Here is a 26,091-nt window from a genome sequence, read left to right as displayed (position 1 = left end):
AATCGTTATGTAAGGATACCAACATTCAAAATGGTAACTGTAAGGACTATATTGCCTTTTGTTCAGCAAGGGCATTATATGTCTACAATAGATTTACAGGATGCATATCTGCATATTCCGATTCATCCAGCTCACTATCAGTTCCTGAGATTCTCTTTTCTGGACAAGCATTACCAGTTTGTGGCTCTGCCGTTTGGCCTAGCTACAGCTCCAAGAATTTTTACGAAGGTTCTCGGTGCCCTTCTGTCTGTAATCAGAGAACAGGGTATTGTGGTATTTCCTTATTTGGAAGATATCTTGGTACTTGCTCAGTCTTCACATTTAGCAGAATCTCATACGAATCGACTTGTGTTGTTTCTTCAAGATTGGAGGATCAATTCACTAAAAAGTTCCTCAGACAAAGCTAACCTTTTTAGGGTTCCAGATAGATTCAGTGTCCATGACTCTATCTTTGACAGACAAGAGACGTCTAAAATTGATTTCAGCTTGTCGAAACCTTCAGTCACAATCATTCCCTTCGGTAGCCTTATGCATGGAAATTCTAGGTCTTATGACTGCTGCATCGGACGCGATCCCCTTTGCTCGTTTTCACATGCGACCTCTTCAGCTCTGTATGCTGAACCAATGGTGCAGGGATTACACAAAGATATCTCAATTAATATCTTTAAAACCGATTGTCCGACATTCTCTAACGTGGTGGACAGATCACCATCGTTTAATTCAGGGGGCTTCTTTTGTTCTTCCGACCTGGACTATAATCTCAACAGATGCAAGTCTTACAGGTTGGGGAGCTGTGTGGGGGTCTCTGACGGCACAAGGGGTTTGGGAATCTCAGGAGGTGAGATTACCGATCAATATTTTGGAACTCCGTGCAATTTTCAGAGCTCTTCAGTCTTGGCCTCTTCTGAAGAGAGAGTCGTTCATTTGTTTTCAGACAGACAATGTCACAACTGTGGCATACATCAATCATCAAGGAGGGACTCACAGTCCTCTGGCTATGAAAGAAGTATCTCGAATTCTGCTTTGGGCGGAATCCAGCTCCTGTCTAATCTCTGCGGTTCATATCCCAGGTATAGACAATTGGGAAGCGGATTATCTCAGTTGCCAAACGTTGCATCCGGGCGAATGGTCTCTTCACCCAGAGGTATTTCTTCAGATTGTTCAAATGTGGGAACTCCCAGAAATAGATCTGATGGCTTCTCATCTAAACAAGAAACTTCCCAGATATCTGTCCAGATCCCGGGATCCTCAGGTGGAGGCAGTGGATGCATTATCACTTCCTTGGAAGTATCATCCTGCCTATATCTTTCCGCCTCTAGTTCTTCTTCCAAGAGTAATCTCCAAGATTCTGAAGGAATGCTCGTTTGTTCTGCTGGTAGCTCCAGCATGGCCTCACAGGTTTTGGTATGCGGATCTTGTTCGGATGGCCTCTTGCCAGCCGTGGACTCTTCCGTTAAGACCAGACCTTCTGTCACAAGGTCCTTTCTTCCATCAGGATCTCAAATCCTTAAATTTAAAGGTATGGAGATTGAACGCTTGATTCCTGGTCAAAGAGGTTTCTCTGACTCTGTGATTAATACTATGTTACAGGCTCGTAAATCTGTATCTAGAGAGATATATTATAGAGTCTGGAAGACTTATATTTCTTGGTGTCTTTCTCATCATTTTTCCTGGCATTCTTTTAGAATTCCGAGAATTTTACAGTTTCTTCAGGATGGTTTAGATAAAGGTTTGTCCGCAAGTTCCTTGAAAGGACAAATCTCTGCTCTTTCTGTTCTTTTTCACAGAAAGATTGCTAATCTTCCTGATATTCATTGTTTTGTACAAGCTTTGGTTCGTATAAAACCTGTCATTAAGTCAATTTCTCCTCCTTGGAGTTTGAATTTGGTTCTGAGGGCTCTTCAAGCTCCTCCTTTTGAACCCATGCATTCATTGGACATTAAATTACTTTCTTGGAAAGTTTTGTTCCTTTTGGCCATCTCTTCTGCCAGAAGAGTCTCTGAATTATCTGCTCTTTCTTGTGAGTCTCCTTTTCTGATTTTTCATCAGGATAAGGCGGTGTTGCGAACTTCTTTTGAATTTTTACCTAAGGTTGTGAATTCCAACAATATTAGTAGAGAAATTGTGGTTCCTTCATTATGTCCTAATCCTAAGAATTCTAAGGAGAAATCGTTGCATTCTTTGGATGTTGTTAGAGCTTTGAAATATTATGTTGAGGCTACTAAGTCTTTCCGTAAGACTTCTAGTCTATTTGTCATCTTTTCCGGTTCTAGGAAAAGTCAGAAAGCTTCTGCAATTTCTTTGGCATCTTGGTTGAAATCCTTAATTCACCATGCTTATGTCGAGTCGGGTAAAACTCCGCCTCAAAGGATTACAGCTCATTCTACTAGGTCAGTTTCTACTTCCTGGGCGTTTAGGAATGAGGCTTCGGTTGATCAGATTTGCAAAGCAGCAACTTGGTCCTCTTTGCATACTTTTACTAAATTCTACCATTTTGATGTGTTTTCTTCTTCTGAAGCAGTTTTTGGTAGAAAAGTACTTCAGGCAGTGGTTTCAGTTTGAATCTTCTGCTTATGTTTTCATTAACTTTATTTTGGGTGTGGATTATTTTCAGCAGGAATTGGCTGTCTTTATTTTATCCCTCCCTCTCTAGTGACTCTTGCGTGGAAAGATCCACATCTTGGGTAGTCATTATCCCATACGTCACTAGCTCATGGACTCTTGCTAATTACATGAAAGAAAACATAATTTATGTAAGAACTTACCTGATAAATTCATTTCTTTCATATTAGCAAGAGTCCATGAGGCCCACCCTTTTTGTGGTGGTTATGATTTTTTTGTATAAAGCACAACTATTCCAATTCCTTATTTTATATGCTTTCGCACTTTTTTATCACCCCACTTCTTGGCTATTCGTTAAACTGATTTGTGGGTGTGGTGAGGGGTGTATTTATAGGCATTTTGAGGTTTGGGAAACTTTGCCCCTCCTGGTAGGAATGTATATCCATACGTCACTAGCTCATGGACTCTTGCTAATATGAAAGAAATGAATTTATCAGGTAAGTTCTTGCATAAATTATGTTATATATGCATATATATATATATATATATATATATATATATATATATATATATAAACGTTATCCCTCAGCTCCCAGAGCGCCCTTCATATATCTAAATATCTGATTTATCTATTGACTAAGTAGAGAGATCTTAGTCTTTTCTGAAAGGCTAAGAGGGTGAGACAGCGTCCAGACCACTTTGTTTAATCACATTCTATTGGCTGTTCCGATCAGCCAATAGAATGCGAGTTCAATACGATTGGCTGATTGGATCAGCCAATCGGATTGAACTTCAATCTGATTGGCTGATTGCATCAGCCAATCAGATTTTTTCTACCTTTATTCCGATTGGCTGATAGAATTCTATCAGCCAATCGGAATTGAAGGGACGCCATCTTGGATGACGTCCCTTAAAGGAACCTTCATTCGTCTTTAGTCCGTCGGGGTAGGAGGATGTTCCGCATCGGCGGGATGAAGATGGATCCGGAAGAAAGAAGATAGAAGATGCCGCTTGGAAGAAGACATCGCCCGGATGGAAGACCTCTTCTTTGCCGCTTGGATCAAGACTTCGCCCGGATGGAGGACCTCTTCTTTGCTGCTTGGATCAAGACTTCTACCAGATTGAGGACATCTTCTTGCTCTGCTTGGATGAAGAATTCGGCTCAGCTGGGTGAAGATGCCTCCAAATAGGGAGATCTTCAGGGGGTTAGTGATAGGTTTTTTTAAGGGGGGTTTGGGTGGGTTAGAGTAGGGGTATGTGGGTGGTGGGTTGTAATGTTGGGGGGGTATTGTATTTTTATTTTCCCTGCAAAAAGCCATTTTAAGGGCTGGTAAAAGAGCTGATTACTTTTGTATTTTAGAATAAGGTAGGGAATTTTTTTTATTTTGGGGGGCTTTTTTATTTTATTAGGGGGCTTAGATTAGGTGTAATTAGTTTAAACTGCTTGTAATTCTTTTTTATTTTTTGTAATTTAGTGGGGGGGTTTTTGTATTATAGAATAGTTTATTTTATTGTATTTTATTTTAGGTAATTGTAGTTAATTTATTTAATTAATTTAATGATAGTGTAGTGTTAGGTTTAATTGTAACTTAGGTTAGGATTTATTTTACAGGTAATTTTGTATTTATTTTAACTAGGTAGCTATTAAATAGTTCTTAACTATTTAATAGCTATTGTAACTAGTTAAAATAAATACAAAGTTGCCTGTAAAATAAATATAAATCCTAAAATAGCTACAATGTAATTATTAATTATATTGTAGCTATATTAGGGTTTATTTGATAGGTAAGTATTTAGTTTTAAATAGGAATATTATTTCGTTTAATATAAATTATATTTATGTTAGGGGGGTGTTAGGGTTAGAGTTAGGTTTAGGGGTTAATAACTTTATTATAGTAGCGACGACGGTGCGGGCGGGAGATTAGGGGTTAAAAATTGTAGGTAGGTGGCGGCGATGTTAGGGAGGGCAGATTAGGGGTTTATACTATTTATTCTAGTGTTTGCGAGGTGGGAGTGCGGCGGATTAGGGGTGAATACATTTATTATAGTGAATTTAGGAAAAAGTTCTTTGATTTCGGCTACAAGAGTGGTATTTTTTGGGAACCATTATAGATTCCCTAGAAATTAAGATTTTTCTGACGGAGGCCAGAAAATTAAAGAGTTTCAATTTGTGTCTTATTCTTCAGGCCTCTCCTTGGCCGTCAGTGGCTCAGTGTATGAAGGTCATTGGTCTGATGTTGTCAGTTATGGACATCATTCCATTTGCTCGGTTTCATCTCAGGTCTCTGCAGTTATGCATGCTCAGACAATGGAATGGGAATTATGTGGACCTGTCTCCATGTATTGTTTTGGATCAGGAGACAAGAAACTCTCTTCCGTGGTGGTTGTGTCAGCATCTTCTCTCCCAGGGAACCTGCTTCCGCAGACCTACTTGGGTGATCGTGACCACAGATGCCAGTCTGATTGGATTGGGAGCTGTCTGTAGCTTTTTAAAGGCTCAGGGTCTTTGGTCTCGGGAGGAGTTGGTTCTACCCATAAATATTCTAGAGCTGAGGGCAATCTTCAATGCTCTTCTGGCCTGGCCTCTGTTAGCTTCAGCCCAGTTTATCCCGAATATTACATCAGTAGCTTACATTATCATAAGGGAGGAACTCAGAGTACCTTGGCCATGACAGAGGTAGCCAGGATTATTCAGTGGGCAGAGACCCACAATTGTTTTCTGTCTGCGATCAACATTCCAGGGGTGGACAATTGGGAAGCGGATTTTCTAAGTCGTCAGACTTTCATCCGGGGGAGTGGAAACTTCATCCGGAGGTGTTTTCCAATTTGATTCTCAGGTGGGGGCAGCCGAAGCTGGATCTCATGGCATCTAATCAAAATGCCAAGCTTCAGAGGTACGGGTCAAGGTCTCGAGATCCTCAGGCCGTACTGATAAATGCTCTGGCAGTTCCTTGGAACTTCAGTCTAGCGTATGTTTTTCCTCCGTTCGCTCTCCTTCCACGGGTCATTGCTTGATTCAAACAGGAGAGGGCATTAGTGATTCTCATTGCTCTGGCATGGCCTCACAGTATCTGGTATGCGGACCCGCTGGAGATGTCATCTCTTCTACCTTGGAAACTTCCGTTAAGGAAGGACCTTCTTTGTCAGGGGTCCTTTCTTTATCCAAATCTCGTTTCTCTGAAGCTGTCTGCTTGGAGATTGAACGCTTGATTTTATCTAAACGTGGTTTCTTTGAATCAGTTATTGAGACTATGATTCAGGCTAGTAAGCCTGTGACTAGAAATATTTAATATAAGATTTGGCGTAAATATTTGTATTGGTGTGAATCTAAGGGTTTTTCTTGGAATAGAGTTAAAATTCCTAGGACTTTTCTCCAGGAAGGTTTGGAGAAGGGTTTATCTGCTAGTACCTTGAGGGGTCAAATTTCTGCTTTATCTATTTTGTTGCATAAACATCTGGCAGATGTGCCAGATGTTAAGTCTTTTTGTCAGGCTCTGGTAAGAGTCAGGCCTGGGTTTAAATTTGCTACTCCTCCGTGGAGTCTTAATTTGGTTCTTAGAATTCTTCAGCATGCTCCTTTTGAGCCTATGCATTCTTTGGATATTAAGATTTTCTCCTGGAAAGTTTTGTTTTTAGTTGCTATTTCTTTGGCTCAAAGAGTTTCAGAGCTTTCAGCTTTGCAATATGAATCTCCATTTCTTATTTTTCATTCTGATAAGGTAGTTCTGCGTACTGCCTTAGGTTTTCTTCCTAAGGTGGTTTTCGGCTAGGAATATTAATCAGGAGATTGTTGTTCCTTCCTTGTGTCCTTATCCTTCTTCTCATAAAGAACGTTTGTTGCAGAATCTAGATGTGGTACGTGCTTTAAAGTTTTATTTGCAGGCAACTAAGGATTTTCGCCAGTCTTCTTCCTTATATGTTGTTTATTCTGGGAAAAGAAAGGGTCAGAAGGCTACTGCCACTTCTCTTTCTTTTTGGTAAGGAGTATTATTCACTTGGCTTATGAGACTGCTGGACAGCAGCCTCCTGAATCATGGCTTATTCTACCAGGGCTGTTTGTTCTTCTTGGGCTTTTAAAAATGGACCTTCTATGGAACAGATTTGCAAGGCTGCTACTTGGTCATCTTTACACACTTTTTCAAAATGTATGCTTACCTAATAATTATGGGCTAGATTACAAGTGCAGTGCTGTTTATCGCTCCTGCTTGTGCTAGAAGTAAGCTTTTTGCATGTGTCGGGTATCGCTCGTATTACAAGTTGAAAGTCAAAAGTTTTCACACAAGTGCTAACCCAATGTGCGCAAAATGCTGCACTTGTAATACTGCAGCCACTTTAACATATTCCCCCATAGACTTCAATGGAGCAAGAAAAGTTAAAAAAAAAAACTACTCTACAACCAAATTGCATTTTCTCAAGTGTGCTAACCCTACATGAAACATAAATATTTCACATTCCAATGCCCTTCACATAGCAGAATACCTTCAATTTATATATATGTATGTATGTATGTATGTGTATGTATATATATATATATATATATATATATATATATATATATATATATATATATATATATATATATATATATATATATATAAAAACGCTTTTCTCTTTTTGGATATTTGTTTGTATGACTGTGAGTTGGCTTCATTTGCCCCATTGCCAACATTGACTTATTTTGTATTTGTTTGGGAGCGTCTGTTACCATGGTAACCACTTAAGTTCGTATGTGACATATGAAGCTACACTTACAGACATCTTTGCTTGTGTTACCTGTATGCTATTAACATCATATAGATTGTATATTTTCCTGTGTTAGTGGTATGCTATTATGTTGTAATTATGCTCAGTGTTTTTAATGCATTTTTCACAATAGGTTACGTATCTGCAGACTCACGCTGCCTTGGATGATGACGCCCACATTGGGGGCGTGTCTACTAGGGAGAACGTGGTGTCCTCCAGGGTTCACCGATATGTTATATCTTTGGTGTAGGGTTGCCAGCTGTCCTTCAAAAAAATACTGGACAGCCAAAACGATAGAGGGGGGTCGAAGCGTGGAAGGGTCTTGCAGATAAAAAGGCACACACATTATATATATATATATTTTTTTTTATTATCTTTCTACACATTTATATATATATATAAATATATATATATAAATATAGATAGTAAAAAATAATATATATATATATATATATATATATATATATAAAATAAATATATATATATATTATATACATAATATATATTATATGCATAGATATATATATATATATATAAACAGGGGCGGACTGGGCCGGGGGGCAATTGCCCCCTGGGCCTCTTGATGCAGTGTGGAAATGGGCCGCAGGCCAGTCTGGCTGAAAAAATATAGTGACACAGTGACAGTGTGCTTGTTGCGCTATTACGAGTGAGTGTTGATTGTTGACTAATAACGTAATACATTTTATTAATTCCAATCCTGACTGACTGTGATAATTTAATTTTTAATAATGTATGTCCGTGACTGTCTGTCATGATGTGGCAGAGACGTGTATACTACAGTACTACTAGATGACGCGATCGGCCGCCCGCCCAGGCCGACTGTGGCTGATCACAGGGGGTGGGAATTTCCTCAGATGATGATCATCAGATCAGTGCTGCGGCCCTCCACTGTCGGCCCGGGGCGGGCCTCACGACAAGACGTGAGTGACGTGTGTGATGATGCTGCCTTCAAATCTCCCACGCTCTAGACTCTCACTCAGCGCTTCCTGGCTGACTCCTCCTCCTCACTTCCGTCTTCCAGTTAGTCCCAGCAGCTGCGCATTATAATTGCAGCTGCGTAGTCTACAGCCCAGTGCCCACGCGGGAAGAAGATTGCTGTGACTCGTGACACTGAGTCAGGGAGAGTGAGAACTTATGTCAACATATGTACCTGGTAATTACTGTATATAATGATAATAAGTTATATGTGCTGGGGTGTGATCAGGAGCTAATGTCACCATATGTATCTGGTAATTACTGTATATAAGGATAATAAGTTATAGGTGCTGAGATGTGATCAGGAGCTAATGTCACCATATGTATCTGGTAATTACTGTATATAAGGATAATAAGTTATAGGTGCTGAGATGTGATCATGAGCTAATGTCACCATATGTATCTGGTAATTACTGTATATAAGGATAATAAGTTATAGGTGCTGAGATGTGATCATGAGCTAATGTCACCATATGTATCTGGTAATTACTGTATATAATGATAATAAGTTATATATGTGCTGGGGTGTGATCAGGAGCTAATGTCACCATATGTATCTGGTAATTACTGTATATAATGATAATAAGTTATATATGTGCTGGGGTGTGATCAGGAGCTAATGTCACCATATGTACCTAGTAATTACTGTATATAAGGATAATAAGTTATATGTGCTGCTATATAGGGTTTCGATTACTAGGCTGCTGCCTGCTATATAATTTTAAGGCTGGTGCCGTGGACTGGAGGTCGGTGTCTGTCTGTCTACTGTGGTGGTGATAAGTGAGCACAAAATAAGGAAATCATAAATGTAACCACAGTGGGATTTAAGACACGTTTTCTGCCACAGATTGTGTTTGTTTCTCTTCCAATCACCCATTATTTGCCCTATTACACAAGAGCAAGACATATTTTCTACCTGTAACCCTGTCCATTAGACTGTTTTAAATATCATTCTGAGAACCTGGGGAATGGGAAATAATTTATAACTACAGACATCATAGTTAGAACATTTACAAAAGTGCACTATGGGAAGAAGATCTGTTTACTTCCAGAACTGTAAGAATCTGAGAGTCTGGTTTTGGTTGCAGAGAACTAGGGTTAACTCTCCAGGCAGATCTTGCATTGCCTGCAAGTACAGTTATGTAAAAAAACTGCAATTAGATAACATGATGACATGATCATCACAAATATTATTATATGCAGTGGTTCAGAACCCTGACAATTCAATATTCCACCCACACATTGATTACTACATCACTAGTACAATGGGTTTGGGGTGGGTGGTATATACAACAGATATGCGCCACTTACCTGTACAGTGTGATGGATGATGATCATGTTATGTTGGTTTAGATTTGCTATATAAAGTTTAAAAAAAAAAATATGGTGTCAAGTTAAAAAAAAATACTTTCAGTCAGGGAAAGCTCAGCTGCCTGTGTAACTTGTTGAGTTAAAGGGACATGAAACCCCAATTTTTTTTAATTCATGATTCAGATAGAGAATACCATTTTAAACAACTTTCCAATTTACTTCTATCATTTAATTTGCTTCCTTCTCTTGTTATCCTTTGCTGAAAGGTTTATCTATGCCAGCTCAGAAGCAGCAGAGAACCTAGGTTCTAGCTGTTGATTGGTGGCTGCATATTTATATTGATTGTGATTGGCTCACCAATGTGTTCAGTTAGAAACCATTAGTGCATTACTGCTCCTTCAACAAATGATACCAAGAGAATGAAACAAAATTGAGATGATAGAAGTAAATTATAAAATTGTTTAAAATTGTATTTTCTATCTGAATCACAAAAGACAAAAATTGGGTTTCATGAATTAGTAGCCTTATATTTACCCTTAGTATCTTGGTTGTTAAATCTGACTGAATAATTCAATTATACAGGCAATTATTCTGATATTACAGTCAAGTCATAGAATAGAGATTCCAAAGTTTGATTTAATATAAGTATTGTATAAGTTAAAGGGACATAATACCCACATTTTTTCTTTCATGATTTAGAAAGAGAAAGCAATTTTAAACATCTTTCTAATTTACTTCTATTATCTAATTTGTTTTATTCTCTTGATATTCTTTGCTGAAAAACATATCTAGATATGCGCAGTAGCTGATGATTGGTTGCTGCACATAGAAGCCTCGTGTGATTGGCTCACCATGTGCATTGCTTTTTCTTCAACTAAGGATATCTAAAAAATTAAGCAAAATAAATAATAGAAGTAAATTGTAATGTTGTTTAAATGTCTGTTCTCTATCTGAATCATGAAAGAAAGATTTTGGGTTTAGTGGCCCTTTAAGTTTAAAATTACTAACCAGCAATTTGGCTAATTTGATTGAGATTAGTATATAAACAATATTCAACAAGTAAAGAGTTTGAAATAATGAACATGCATTAGGCAATAAGAATTTTTGTTGGGGGGGTTGGGGGGGGGATTGGGATGGATGATCAGGATTCCTTTAGTGTGTGAACATTTTGTTCATTTATAATATATTGATATATTTATATTTTCTTTGTGTGGCCTTGTCTTGATCATAAGGTTTAACTTTATCTTGTGAAATTACTTGTGTATAAGCACATCACTTCTTTATGCATTTTGCATAAAGCTGTTATAGTGAAGGTAAAATACATATTGGACTAACTTGGAGATCTATATTTTCAGTAGCTGGTTCAATTGTGTGTGTGTGTGTGTATATATATATATGTGTGTGTGTGTGTGTGTGTGTGTGTGTGTGTGTGTGTGTGTGTGTGTATATATATATATATATATAGCAAAAGGAAAAATTGATGCAGACAACGGTCAGTGGAAGTTGAAATTAAAACTCAGTCTTTATTAGTGCAAATAGGATAAAAGCACACATTCCAGGGGTCAGCACAGGTACACAACAAAAATGTCCGCTAACATGTTTCGGCCATCAGGCCGTAATCATAGCTAAAGGACTATGCACCTGAGCCACTTAAAAAGGCATCAGGATCACCCTGATTGGGTAAAATCAAAAAACTTTGTTGTGTGAAAATTAACCCTATGGGTACCTGCATATATAGATTGCCTATTTTAGTCTTAAGAGGATCAGGACTTACATTGAATGGCATGGCAAGATGTAAACATGTTTCTTTTTTGAATGCACCATTGATTAAATTAAATCAAATAACCTTGATAAACCTAAATAGTATTATTACAAGGTAATAATTAATCAATATCTCAAAAACATATTTCTAGTGTAATAAATATCACTAGCATTCATATTGTAACATAAGAATGTATACAGCTCAAACGCCAAACCTTAGAAGTCTAATAACAGCCCAAAAATCAGCGTGTGAAATGTTTGAATAAAGTCATCAAAATTATATAAATAATGATGAACTAGAGAATACATGGTGACATGATTAGATAAAAGTAGGACATAGGATTTAATATGTAATATTTAGTATTAAATATATAATATATAATATTCAATATTCAACATTCAATATGACTTAGTAATCAACTTAAGGAGGTAAATAATATAATATATACAATATATACATATGGTAGTAGTAAGAAATGTCAATGTTATAAACATTAACAATGCAAAATAGTGTACTAGCAGCCATCCCAACACCTGTGATGGTGATAATAACAATAATAATAGTATCATTATTATTATAGAATTAGTTGCACATAGATAATGTGTAACTAAAGCCCAAAATAGATAGAGAGAAACAAAAGAGTGAACTATTGAAAACTTATATATAAATGAATAAATAAGTAAATAAAACTGATGAACAAAAGAGGACAAATGAGAACAGGCTACCACACAAGAGGGAAAAGTAATAGCTCAATACAGTAGATAATACTACTCCCAATAGTTGATCATATTCTGAATTTAGACCTGTGGGTACACTTGTTTGTAATTTAAAAATCCAGAACATTTCCCTCTTCTGTAGCAGCCTGTCTCTATCGCCCCCTCTAGGGGGGCAGAACACTCTCTCTATGGCCTGCCACCTAAGTGTATCCACACTTTTCTGATGACATTTCGCAAAATGTTGCACCAAAGGTGTTGAGGCAACTCCTGCCTGTATAGTGGATAAATGGTTCCGAATACGTACTTTTACCTCAGTGGTCGTAAGTCCAACGTACTGTAGATGGCACCTAATGCAACTCAGTACATAGACCACATACGTAGAGGTACATTTAAGACAGGACTGGATGGAATAGATCTCTCCAGTAACCTCAGATTTGATACTATCAGATGGTAGTACGTATTCGCATACCCTACATTTATTCAAACACTTGAAAATGCCTCTATGTGTTAGCCAGGAGCTCTGTCCCTGATCAGTTTTAGGTAAAACTGAAGGTGATAGTAAATTGCCCAATGTGGTTGTCTTCCTATATGAGCAGCGTAAGCCTTGAGCAATACAATGCTCAAGCTTATCATCGGCCGCCAGGAATGAAAAATGTTTTTTAACAATTTTACAGATTTCTGTATATTCCTGGCTAAACTCTGTGACAAAAGTTACTCCTTTATGTTCATCAGTGTCATTGAACTTATTATTGACACCATCATTGCGCAAAACTTTTGACCTGTCAAGGACATCAACCTGACTCCTGGCCTTCTTGATAACCCTGGCACTATACCCTCTGTGTTTTAATCTGTTGGTCAAATCATCCGACTGCTCAGCACATTTATATGTAGAGGAACAGTTGCGTTTGACCCGGATAAATTGGCCTTTAGCCACAGCAAAGGGTACATGCCTGGGGTGGCAACTCTGAGCGTGAAGGAGGGTATTCCCGGTAATGGGCTTCCTGTAGATCTCCGTCTCAACTTTGCCATCCCTCGTTCCTGTGATTGTGATGTCCAAAAAATTGATCACATTACCTTGTAACTCACTAGTGAACTTAATTCCAATATTATTGGAGTTCAGGTATGCAATAAAGCCCGAAAAAAGTAAATCACTTCCATTCCACACGAGGAGCAAATCATCTATGTAGCGGCCATAAAAGTAAATATAATCTCTAAAGGGGTTTCCATCTCCATAGACGTGGGACAGCTCCCACCAACCCATGAAAAGGTTGGCATAGGAGGGGGCAAACTTAGCCCCCATAGCTGTCCCACGTCTCTGGAGATAGAAACCACCTTCAAAAGAAAAATAATTATGCGTTAGCAAAAACTTTAGAACTCTAAGAATGAAATGTCTGAATTCAAGGGAAAAATCAGAATAAAACTCCAAAAAGAAGTTGACCGCTACTAGACCCTCCTCGTGTGGAATGGAGGAATATAGTGCAACCACATCAATTGTGGCCCACTTGTGGCTATTGTATTGCCACTTCAGTTGTTCAATAGTACAAATAATGTCTTTAGTGTCTTGAATGTAACTATGCAACCTTTGGACAAAGGGTTGCAAAAGGCTGTCCACCCACTGTGAGACATGTTCCGTTAACGAACCTATTCCACCAACTATAGGACGCCCCCTGACGTCCTCAAGGGATTTGTGCACTTTTGGCAGATGGTGGAAGATGGGCACCACCGGATGGTCAACCAGCAAAAACTCAAAAGTTTTCCGGTCATAGTGCCCATCCTCCAACCCATCATCCAGTATGTCCAAAAGTTCCCTTTTAAAATCAGAGGTCGGGTCCCTAGGTAGTGGAATATAATCATCAATATTATTTAGCTGACGCAAAGCTTCATTCACGTATTCCAATCTGTCCAAAACCACTACCGAGCCCCCCTTATCGGCTGAACGTATGACTATGTCATGGTTTTCTTGAAGCTCTTTAAGGGCGGCCCTCTCTGGACCGGACAGATTGGGTACCTGATACTTAGCAGAATTTTTAAGTTTAACCAAGTCACGTTCTACACGCTTGAAAAAAGTCTCCAGTGTGTTACCCCTTGTCTGAATGGGGTAGAACAGTGACTTTTTCTGAAAACCACTGGATGCATTAATACCTCCTCTATTTGTATCAGTCAAGGCATCCCTTGACAAACTCTCCATATTAATTACATCACAGGTTTCACAGAATGTCAATTTATCAGTACATGATCCTTGCGTGGATAAATGTATATTAGAATCCACTCTACTACCTGTATCATCATGTGCTTCAGTATAAAAGTGTTTCTGCAAGGTCATATTGCGTATAAGTTTATTAACATCAAGGATGGTATTGAAAATATTAAAGTGATTAGTGGGTGCAAAATTAAGGCCACGACTCAGGAGAGAAATTTGTGAATCAGTGAGAATAAATTTAGACAAATTTATAACATTACTCATTTGTACTTCGGTTTTCCTCTCTGACCCCTCAATTGGTAGTGTCCCTGGCCTGTCTGTCCTATTCCGGTGCGTTGGGGAGGGAGAGAAAAAACCTGTTCCATCCTCCTCTGATCATCTACAGAAACTTGCGTTTGAATTGCCACAGCGCCAATATTATCTTCAACATAATTTGAAGCAGAACTCTTAGGAACGGTAGTCTGAGTTCTATTAGTGGCTGCTTGAAATTGGTGATGATCCGAGGATGTTGGAGCCTGTGTATTCTGCACTACTGCTAAATGGCCATTTTTAAGAATACCCCTGGGGAGCTCATCTCCACTAGAAGCACCAGTTTCCTCCCCTGACTCAAAATCTATATCTGAGTATGTTACCCTTTTGATTTCTGTGTTGTGTGTGGGTACTTGACCTTTGGCCTTATTATTACTATTGTTCCGTCTGTTCCTAGACCTTCCCCTACCTTGCCTTCTAAATGTAGTCCTATCTGAACGTTTCCATATATAAATTGTATTGTTACTATAGTCATTCTGGTCCCTTACAAATTTTGTGTGTTTAATCTCAAGAACTGAATTTTTCACTTTAGCTACTACAGTTTTGAGTATACCATCGAATTTAGCAAAACTTTAAATGTCTGTTCTCTATCTGAATCATGAAAGAAAGATTTTGGGTTTAGTGGCCCTTTAAGTTTAAAATTACTAACCAGCAATTTGGCTAATTTGATTGAGATTAGTATATAAACAATATTCAACAAGTAAAGAGTTTGAAATAATGAACATGCATTAGGCAATAAGAATTTTTGTTGGGGGGGTTGGGGGGGATTGGGATGGATGATCAGGATTTCTTTAGTGTGTGAACATTTTGTTCATTTATAATATATTGATATATTTATATTTTCTTTGTGTGGCCTTGTCTTGATCATAAGGTTTAACTTTATCTTGTGAAATTACTTGTGTATAAGCACATCACTTCTTTATGCATTTTGCATAAAGCTGTTATAGTGAAGGTAAAATACATATTGGACTAACTTGGAGATCTATATTTTCAGTAGCTGGTTCAATTGTGTGTGTGTGTGTGTGTGTGTGTGTATATATATATATATATATATATATATATATATGTGTGTGTGTGTGTGTGTGTGTGTATATATATATATATATATATATATGTGTGTGTGTATGTGCGCCTGCACGCATTTGTCCATGGGCCTCTGGGTGTACTTGCCCCCTGGGCCAAAAGTTGCCAGTCAGCCCCTGTATATAAAATAAATAAATAGGTATATAATTGTCTGGGTGATGGTGATGATATAATAACATTTATTTAAAAAGACTAAGAGTGACTGAGACATACCTTATTGTTTTAATAATGTAACAGTTAACAGAGTCTCACTCTCAGTCCCTGGCTGCTTCAATGGATTATGTTGATGAAGAATTGTTCAATCACAGACTCAGTCATATCACACTGTCTATTCCCTTCCCTTGGCAGGGCAGTGGGCAGGCACACACTAATCTAAGTAATTTCTTGCTGGCTCAGAGTCAGACGCTGCCAGCTCAGTACTCAGTCGCTGCAGCATAGTCATACAGACTGAGATGAGAGCGGGTCTTCTTGCTATTGTGTGTGTCGTGACGTCACGTGACCCGCACGATCATGTGACGACGTCCGATACAGCGCAATCAGAAGACAGTTACAAGTTGCACAGGCAGATCTCACAGATAGGTGGCAGGCAGGCAGCGCGCAGAGGTTCCGACCGCAACTCCGGCTCCGCACACTGTCAGGATCATGATATATGATCCGATCATCTGGACAGCTGAGCAGAGCCTGAGTTGACACGGGCTGCAGAATTTAATAAAAAAATTCTAAAGAAAAATTACCTAGTCTACCTAAGGCTATGTCCGGTATTTTAAAAATAAAATTACCGGGCAAAAGCCTGAAATACCGGACAATCCGGTCTAATAACGGACACCTGGCAACCCTACTTTGGTGGTGGGTAAGTGCAAATGTACACTGTTTGTCTGAGGACGGGTCGTTTTTTAATCGAAAATGTTCACATAATAAAGTGACAAAACTGCTTATAAGAAGACCTAGGAGTGCGCTTTCTCTTTGGCTCTGTATTTACATTTTGCAGCACCCAAGGATCTTAATTCTGGAGTGCACACTGTCTGACATATACACATATATATATATAGTGTGCTAGTGAAAGTGCTAATATATATTGTGTAGCTTTATGTATATAGTGTAGCTGTAATGTATATAGTGTAGCTTTATGTATATTGTGTAGCTTTATGTATATAGTGTAGCTTTATGTATATAGTGTAGCTTTATCTATATTGTGTAGCTTTATGTATATAGTGTAGCTGTAATGCACTAGTAGAGGATATGACAGTGACAATGTGCTCAGTTACTAATTTTATGAATTTGCAGCATTTAAAGCATAGTTGCCAACATTTAAAAAAAAATTCCAGGGACACAGCAGAGCAAGCAAGCGGGTTACTGGAGTATTGACGACCTACTGTTCAACTGCTCCGCCCACTCAGTTCTGCAATAAAAACACACCCATTTGAAAGTAATAGTATAATTTAGATTTATCCATAGTTTATTATACAGATTACAGCACCAAGCTCTTACACCTACCCAGTCTCTGGAACACATTCTGGGCATATGGTTATTTTTACAACACAGCATCAAAATTAGAAAGACAAATAATATGTGAACCCATTCAATAATAATTACAATATTCCATTAGGAATGAATTATATTTAAATAATACACTATATCTATTTATCATCTATCTATCTGTATATATGTATGTGTGTGTATGTGTGTATATATATACACACACACATATACACACACAAACAACAAATGTTGTGCAAAAGAGATTTTCAGGGACATTTCCAGGGACAAAAAAAATCCAGGGACATACAACAAAATCCAGGGACTGTCCCTGGAAATCAGGGACTGTTGGCAACTATGTTAAAGGGCCATAATACCCAAATGTTTAAACACTTGAAAGTGATGCAGCATAGCTGTAAAAAGCTGACTAGAAAATATCACCTGAACATCTCTATGTAAAAAAGAAAGATATTTTACCTCAAAAGTTCCTCAGTAGCCACCTCCCATTGTAAAGGATTTCTAAGCAGCATTTTAGTGTGTTTGTCCTGGGACATCTGAAGGGACTAGCATCGTGCACTCTCATATTATTTCACCAATCAGGTAAAGGAAGCTTACTATGAAATCTCATGAGAGTTAAGTCAAATCTCATGAGATCACAGTAAGAGTTCATGACCTCAGCACTGCTGATGCTGATTGGCTGCTGTTCATTTCTTCATTTTTTTAATTTTTTTACCTGCAGCTGGGAGCAGCTGAGTATAACTTTTTACACAGAACTTACTCTGCTGAGCTGAGGAAATTGTGAGGTAAAATATCTTCCTTTTTTATCAGGTGATATTTTCCTGTCAGCTTTTTACAGTTATACTGCATCAGTTTCAAGTGATTTAGCATATGAGTATTATGTCCCTTTAAACGTTAAAAAGCATCCAATTTGTCTTTGAAATGGTTGCATATTTTATTTGTATGATTGGCTGCTGCTTAACATGTGACTTCTCTGCATCTATTCTGGGAGATGTAGTTCAGTATTGAACTGACCTTTGTTCCCCTCCCATTTACTTCCTGTGCAGATGCTGCTGGGTGAGTGAGTCAGGCTGTGTGTATTGTGTGATAAAACCTTTTAGTCACTTTCTAGTCTGCTTAAAAAGTTTATAATTGTTATAATTGTTGTTCTTTTAATGCATGTTATTCACCTGCTTGTGCCAGTCAATGGGATAGTAAGTGCTGTTCTTCTCTTGGTGTTAGTGAAGGGTTAATACACACTGTGCTGCTCTCTGTGCTAGTAAAGGGTTAATACCCACTGTGCTGATCTCTGTGCTAGTGAAGGGTTAATACACACTGTGCTGATCTCTGTGCTAGTGAAGGGTTAATACATACTTTGCTGATCTCTGTGCTAGTGAAGGGTTAATACACACTGTGCTGCTCTCTGTGCTAGTGAAGGTTTAATACACACTGTGCAGCTCTCTGTGCTAGTGAAGGGTTAATACATACTTTGCTGATCTCTGTGCTAGTGAAGGGTTAATACATACTTTGCTGATCTCTGTGTTAGTGAAGGGTTAATACATACTTTGCTGATCTCTGTGTTAGTGAAGGGTTAATACATACTTTGCTGATCTCTGTGCTAGTGAAGGGTTAATACATACTGTGCTGCTCTCTGTGCTAGTGAAGGGTTAATACACACTGTGCTGCTCTCTGTGCTAGTGAAGGGTAAATACATACTGTGCAGATCTCTGTGCTAGTGAAGGGTTAGTACACACTGTGCAGCTCTCTGTGCTAGTGAAGGGTTAATACACACTGTGCTACACTCTGTGTTAGTGAAGGGTTAATACACACTGTGTTGCTTTCTGCGCTAGTGAAGGGTTAATACACACTGTGCTGCTCTCTGTGTTAGTGAATGGTTAATACACACTGTGCTGCTCTCTGTGCTAGTGAAGGGTTAATACACACTGTGCTGCTCTCTGTGCTAGTAAAGGGTTAATACACACTGTGCTACTCTGTGTTAGTGAAGGGTTAATACACACTGTGCTGCTCTCTGTGCTAGTGAAGGGTTAATACACACTGTGCTGCTCTCTGTGCTAGTAAAGGGTTAATACACACTGTGCTACTCTGTGTTAGTGAAGGGATAATACACACTGTGCTACTCTGTGTTAGTGAAGGGTTAATACACACTGTGCTGCTCTTTGTTAGTAAAGGGTTAATACACACTGTGCTACTCTCTGTGTTAGTGAAGGGTTAATACCAGACATCCCAACCTGCAAAAACTCATTTTAGGGAGGTGGCTTCGCCCCCTCCCAGTTATATATTGGACACCTTGAAACCCTAAATAAGATAGAGACTTATCATTAAAGTAGCTTCCCACTAAAGGCACATTAAAAAAAAAGTAGCTTTATTGCACAACCACTTACAACAAACCTATTTTCCAGTGATCGTACGCTTGTTGAATCCTTAAATATTTTAGAATCCAAAGTTTAATTATGTGCAGTAAATAAGGCATACCTCCCAATACAGGTGGCCCTCGTTTTACAACGGTTCAATTTACACCGTTTCAGAATAACAACCTTTTTTTCCAGTCATGTGACTGCTATTGAAAAGCATTGAGAAGCAGTGCATTTATTAAAATAACCAGTAGGTGGAGCTGTCCGCTTTTGTTGCAGCAAAGAATCCAAAGTTTAATTATGTGCAGTAAATAAGGCATACCTCCCAATACTGTATTTCAAAATTCAAAAGAGGGACACGCCCCCTTCGCGGCATAAAATTTGAAATGTGGGCGGGGCTTAAAAAATCATAAGACCAAAGTAATATAAATAACATTCTAAATAAAGTCATATATTTTAATACACAGGCAGCAAATCAAACACAAGCTCAAACCACTGGTATGGCTATGTGAGCTATGTATTTAATTAGCCTTTGCAAAGTCATTGCTAAACATTTTTATCTTAATTGGACATTTAATAATAGATTTTTTTAAAACTGCTCTCTGCATTCCCCATAAATATTCTGACCTTTAAAGTCAGCAAAAATGCACAGTAGCACACTACATAGCATACACTTACACATGCAGATACACACACACTACATAGCATACACTTATACATGCAGATACACACACACACACTACATAGTATACACTTATACATGCAGATACACACACACAGTACATAGCATACACTTACACATGCAGATACATACACACACTACATAGCATACACTTACACATGCAGATACACACACACTACATAGCATACACTTATATATGCAGATACACACACACACTACATAGCATACACTTATACATGCACACACACTACATAGCATACACATGAAGATACACACACACACACTACATAGCATACACTTATACATGCAGATACACACACACACACACATTACATAGCATACACTTATACATGCAGCATACACTTATACATGCAGATACACAGAAACTACATAGTATACACTTATACATGCCGACACACACACACTACATAGCATACACTTATACATGCAGATACACACTTATACATGCCGACACACACACACACTACATAGCATAAACTTATACATACAGACACACACACTACATCATATATGGGTGTCATGATATGCAGGACATATGCAGGACACAGTAATGATGGTACAACTCTATTTTATTACAGAGCACAGAAACATACATCTAGTCAGGTTGATTTCACTAACTAACTGCGACACAGACTACCGGACAGGTTGATTTCACTAACTAACTGCGACACAGACTACCGGACCTAAGCGCCGCCCCCAAACTTGAGACATCACTTCCTGCTCTCATCACATCTTCCCCCTTTTCAAAGGGCAAAGCATACATTTAAATATAACAAATAACAGGGTATGCAAAGAGCATACAACAACATTTTTGAACAGTATATAGCAAATTGGTTACAGAAAAATAAACAACATTAATTACATCCTGACTTGGACATCGGGGTAGACTACCCTAGTCCACAGTGACCATGGGATTATTCTGCCCATACTTCCGGTAACTGTTCTAGCTAAAGTCAGTCCCTATATCGGGCCGGAAGTTTCACCACTCTTCCGCTTGCTGCAACTTTGCATGAACTGTCCTCTGATACAGAAGAAGGTGAATAAGAGTCCGCTGGAGGCAAAGACATATCCCCGCTGTGATCTTGCTGAGGGGAAGGCACCTCTCTTAGAATAGGGGATCCCACCGGCGGTGGTACTGAGGCATCCAGTTCCAGACTCTCAGGTACAGGCTGAAGATATCTTCGGTTATGGCGTGTAACCGTCCCTCCATCAGTAAGGACTGCATAAGACCTTGATTCTGGAGAGCGTCCAATTACCATAGCAGGCGTCTTCCATTTCTTCTCATCATCCAGTTTAATTCTGACACTTTGCCCTGCATTTAGTTCCTGTAAGAGCCTGACAGAATGTCTCCTGTCGTAGAAGAAACAATAGCCCTTTTTGGCCTCTTCATCCCTCCAAAGGACTTCGTCCCGAGGAACAGAGCCAGTCAGCTTGAAGACACCCACTGAGGGTAAAGTGGTTCGAATCTGGCGTCCTAGCATCAGCTGTACCGGGCTAAACCCGGTGGCTTGAATGGGCGTCGCCCTGTATGACAAGAGGGCTAGGTACGGCTCAGATTGCTTTAAAATGAACTTTGTTGTTTGAACTGCCCTTTCAGCCATTCCGTTGGCCTGCGAGTAATGTGGACTTGACGTGGAATGTACAAAGTCATATTCCCTGCTGAAAGCACTGAACTCTGTAGAAGCGAACTGCATGCCATTATCACTCACCAGCTCCATCGGAATGCCCCACCGGGCGAACAAGCTCTTCAGACGAATGATAACGGCTTGACTTGTGATATCATTCAAAGGTGCAATTTCCAAATACCTGGAATAGTAGTTGATCACAACAAGGAAATGTTTCCCGTGCAATTCACACAAATCAGCAGCTATTTTCTGCCACGGCCCCGCAGGCAGCGGAGTAGAAATCAAGGGCTCCCTTCTCTGAGTAGGCGGGCGTTCCCGGCAAAAGGCACATTTAGACACGTGATTTGCAATGTCGGAGCTGATCCCAGGCCACCACACAGCTGTAGCTGCCCTTTCTCTGCACTTTGTAATGCCTAAGTGGCCATCATGAATCCTGTTTAACATCTCCTTCCTCATGCTGACAGGAATAACGATGCGGTCTTGGAACAGCACCAACCCCTCCAGCTCTGTGAGCTGCGGCATCTCTGACTGGTAAGAACTTAAAGACATCCAGGCTGCCCGGCTCTCGGCCAGCCTTCTTTTATGTACTTTATAACCTCTTGCAGATCTGTGTACAAATATGTCTCTTTCTTTATTTCCTCCAGTTTCCTTGAAGAAATTGACTTTATGGCCAGAACTGAATCAACATACACTTTCACATCAGATTCGGTTGAGGATTCTTTAGCAGCAGCCAGCGGGAGCCTGGATAGTGTATCTGCCACAACCAGTTGATTCCCCGGCACATGCACTGCCTGAACATTGAACCTGAGTAGTCTCATTAAAAGTCTCTGGCATTTTAAGGGTGTTTTGTTTATCATAAGAGTTGATTAGAAGGACTAGCGGTTTATGGCTAGTCTCCAGACTAAATTTCTCTAAACCCACTAGATAACGCTGAAAGCGCTCACTGGCCCAAACTGCAGCCAGGCACACTTTCTCAATTTGAGCGTATTTTGACTCAGCAGCCGTCAGTGTGTGGGAACAGTAGGCGATGGGCTGTAGTTTATTTTCATTTAACTGCAGGAGAGCAGCCCCAACCCATAACTGCTTGCATCAGCACTAACCACAGTCTTTTTGGAAGGGTCGTAGAACCCCAGCACTGGGGCAGACCCCAGCAGGGACTTGGCCTGCATAAAAGATTTTTCTTGTGAAGGTCCCCAGATCCAGGCAACGTCTTTCTTTAACAACTCTGTGATAGGGTGTAGAACTGTTGATAAATCTGGAAGAAACTTGCCCACATAATTTACAAGGCCAAATATCTGTCTCAGCTCATGTACATCAGAAGGACTTTTCATCTGTTCAATAGCACAAATTGGTTTGATGCCATCCCCATTGATAATATGCCCAAAGTAACATAATTCAGTTTTCCTAAAATGAAATTTTTCTTTATTTAAAGGGACAGTCTAGGCCAAAATAAACTTTCATAATTCAGATAGAGCATGTAATTTTAAACAATTTTCCAATTTACTTTTATCACCAATTTTGCTTTGTTCTCTTGGTATTCTTAGTTGAAAGCTTAACCTAGGAGGTTCATATGCTAATTTCTTAGACCTTGAAGCCCACCTCTTTCAGATTGCATTTTAACAGTTTTTCACCACTAAAGGGTGTTAGTTCACATATTTCATATAGATAACACTGTGCTTGTGCACGTGAAGTAATCGCTGAGCAGGCACTGATTGGCTAGACTGCAAGTCTGTCAAAAGAACTGAAAAAAGGGGCAGTTTGCAGAGGCTTAGATACAAGATAATCACAGAGGTTAAAAGTATATTATTATAACTGTGTTGGTTATGCAAAACTGGGAAACGGGTAATAAAGGGATTATCTATCTTTTAAAACAATAAAAATTCTGGTGTAGACTGTCCCTTTAACTTCAGCCCAGACTCTTTGATAGCCTGCAGCACACAACTTAAACACTGATCATGCTCCTCCACTGTAGACCCATACACTAGAATGTCCATGACGAATGCCTTGCCCACATGGTCACTCAGGAGAGAACTAATTTCCCTTTGAAAGATTTCAGGAGCAGAGGATATCCCAAAGGGGAGTCTGCAGAAACAAAACCGACCTACCGGTGTGATAAAGGTAGTCAGTTTGTGGCACTTTGGATCTAGGCGGATCTGCCAAAAGCCGCTAGAAGCGTCCAATGTAGAAAAGAACTTAGCCCAAGCCAACTTTGGAGCTATATCTTCTAATGTCGGCAGCACAAATCTCTCTCTTCACTGCCTCATTCAACCTTTTCAGGTCTACACAGATGCGCACCTTTCCGTTTTTCTTTGCAACAGGAACAATGGGGGCACACCAATCAGTTGCTTCAACAACCTCTTCAATAACCCCCATAGACTTCATGCGCATAAACTCCTTCTCCACTTGAGGCATGAGTGGGAACGGAATTCTACAGGGAGTAGAAATACTGTATGGGACTGCGTCACTTTTAAGTGCTATACGGACTGGCTTGCAATTCAGTAGGCCCAATTCGCCAAACATATCTTCGGAGATCTCATTCACTCAGGCCATGAGGCCCAAATCACAAGCTGCTTTTCTGCTTAATAAATTGCTAACACACTGACCTCGAATCACATGCACCCACATAGTGAATTTCCTTTGCTTGTACTCACAGCTGGCAAGAAATTTCCCCGCACAATCAATGCGGCCACTGGGACTATGGACATTCGTAGTAACCTTCGCCAGCTGAGGCTGTCGAGGCAGTTTCATAAATGCAGCAAAAGACATTACAGTGATATCTGCTGTGTCAATCTTAAAATCAACTTTGGCTCCCATTACAGTAAAAGTAACCTTCCAATCTTCCTCTGAGCTTGGCCGTTCCACAACAGACCCCACAAAAGACACTTCCTGACCCTCTTGGTCACTATCCACCTGCATCTCCTTAATGTATTCAGTTTTACACACCACTTCAAAATGGCCCATTCTGTTACATTTTCTGCATCTTTTATCTCTGGCCGGGCATATAGCACTCTGATCATGGGCACGGTTGCACCATGTGCATCTGGCATGCTGTGCCCATCCACTTCTAGGTCTATCCGTTATTTTAGATCTACCGCTCACACTGTGCCTTTCACTAGCATTTTTCCTGAACTGTTGCACTTCATCCACAATACTCTCAGACCTCAGATCAGCACTTTGCTTTTTCACCAGTTCACTCTGGCGGGCCATCCTAATAGCCCCATCTAATGTTAAATCAGGCTCTAACTGCAGCTTCAGTGAGACTTCAGCATCTGCAATTCCAATAACTATTCTGTCTCTGATTTGCTCTTCTTTAGCAACACCAAACTCACAGAATTCAGCTAGTTCATACAGGCTGCGCACAAATGACTCCACAGATTCTCCCACACGCTGATTACGTTTGTGAAAACAAGCTCTCTCATGAATCACATTTCTTTTGGGCACAAACTGGGCACTGAGTTTATCCATAACTATATCAAAGTTAAATTCTTCCCCTTTTTGGAAAATAAAAGCATTGAACACTGGCTCCACATCCTTCCCCATAGAGTATAAAAGAGAATTAACTTGTACTTCACCACTCTCCTTGTTCAGTTTAGAAGCGATCCTGATGCGCTGAAACCGCTGACGCCATGTGGGCCAAGGTGCAGGCTGAGAGAAGTCAAAAGGCTCAGGTGGGGTAAACTTTGACATCGTCATCGATCAGGAACAGAAGCGCAGGCCAGAACTTCTGACACCATGTCATGAGATGCAGGACATATGCAGGACACAGCAATGATGGTACAACTCTATTTTATTACAGAGCACAGAAACGTACATCTAGTCAGGTAGATTTCATTAACTAACTGGCGACTACCGGACCTAAGCCTGCCCCCAAACTAGTGACATCACTTCCTGCTCTCATCACAATGGGTATCTGTAATTCATTGTATGGGGTCCACTCCTGGGGTTTGCAAGCACATTAGCTAGCAGTCTGTGGCTGCCACTGTTCGTTACCCTGGTATTAGCACTGCTCATTGTATAAAACTGAAGGCATGCTAGTATTATCACCAGGGTTTAGACATCATCACTACCAGAGGTAGGTTAGAGAGGTCACCATTACCCGTGGTCAGAGTGTATACAGCCTTCTTACTCTTGCTTAACCCACACACCATTAATTTTCCACAGGGAATCTAACAGGTATCTAACCATGTGAGGGTAAAACCAGCTGCTTCTGAGTATGGGCCCAACAGAATTAAAAAA

Source organism: Bombina bombina, chromosome 5, assembly GCF_027579735.1.
Source record: "Bombina bombina isolate aBomBom1 chromosome 5, aBomBom1.pri, whole genome shotgun sequence".
Lineage (NCBI taxonomy): Eukaryota > Metazoa > Chordata > Amphibia > Anura > Bombinatoridae > Bombina > Bombina bombina.
Note: the sequence above shows the minus strand (reverse complement) of the source record.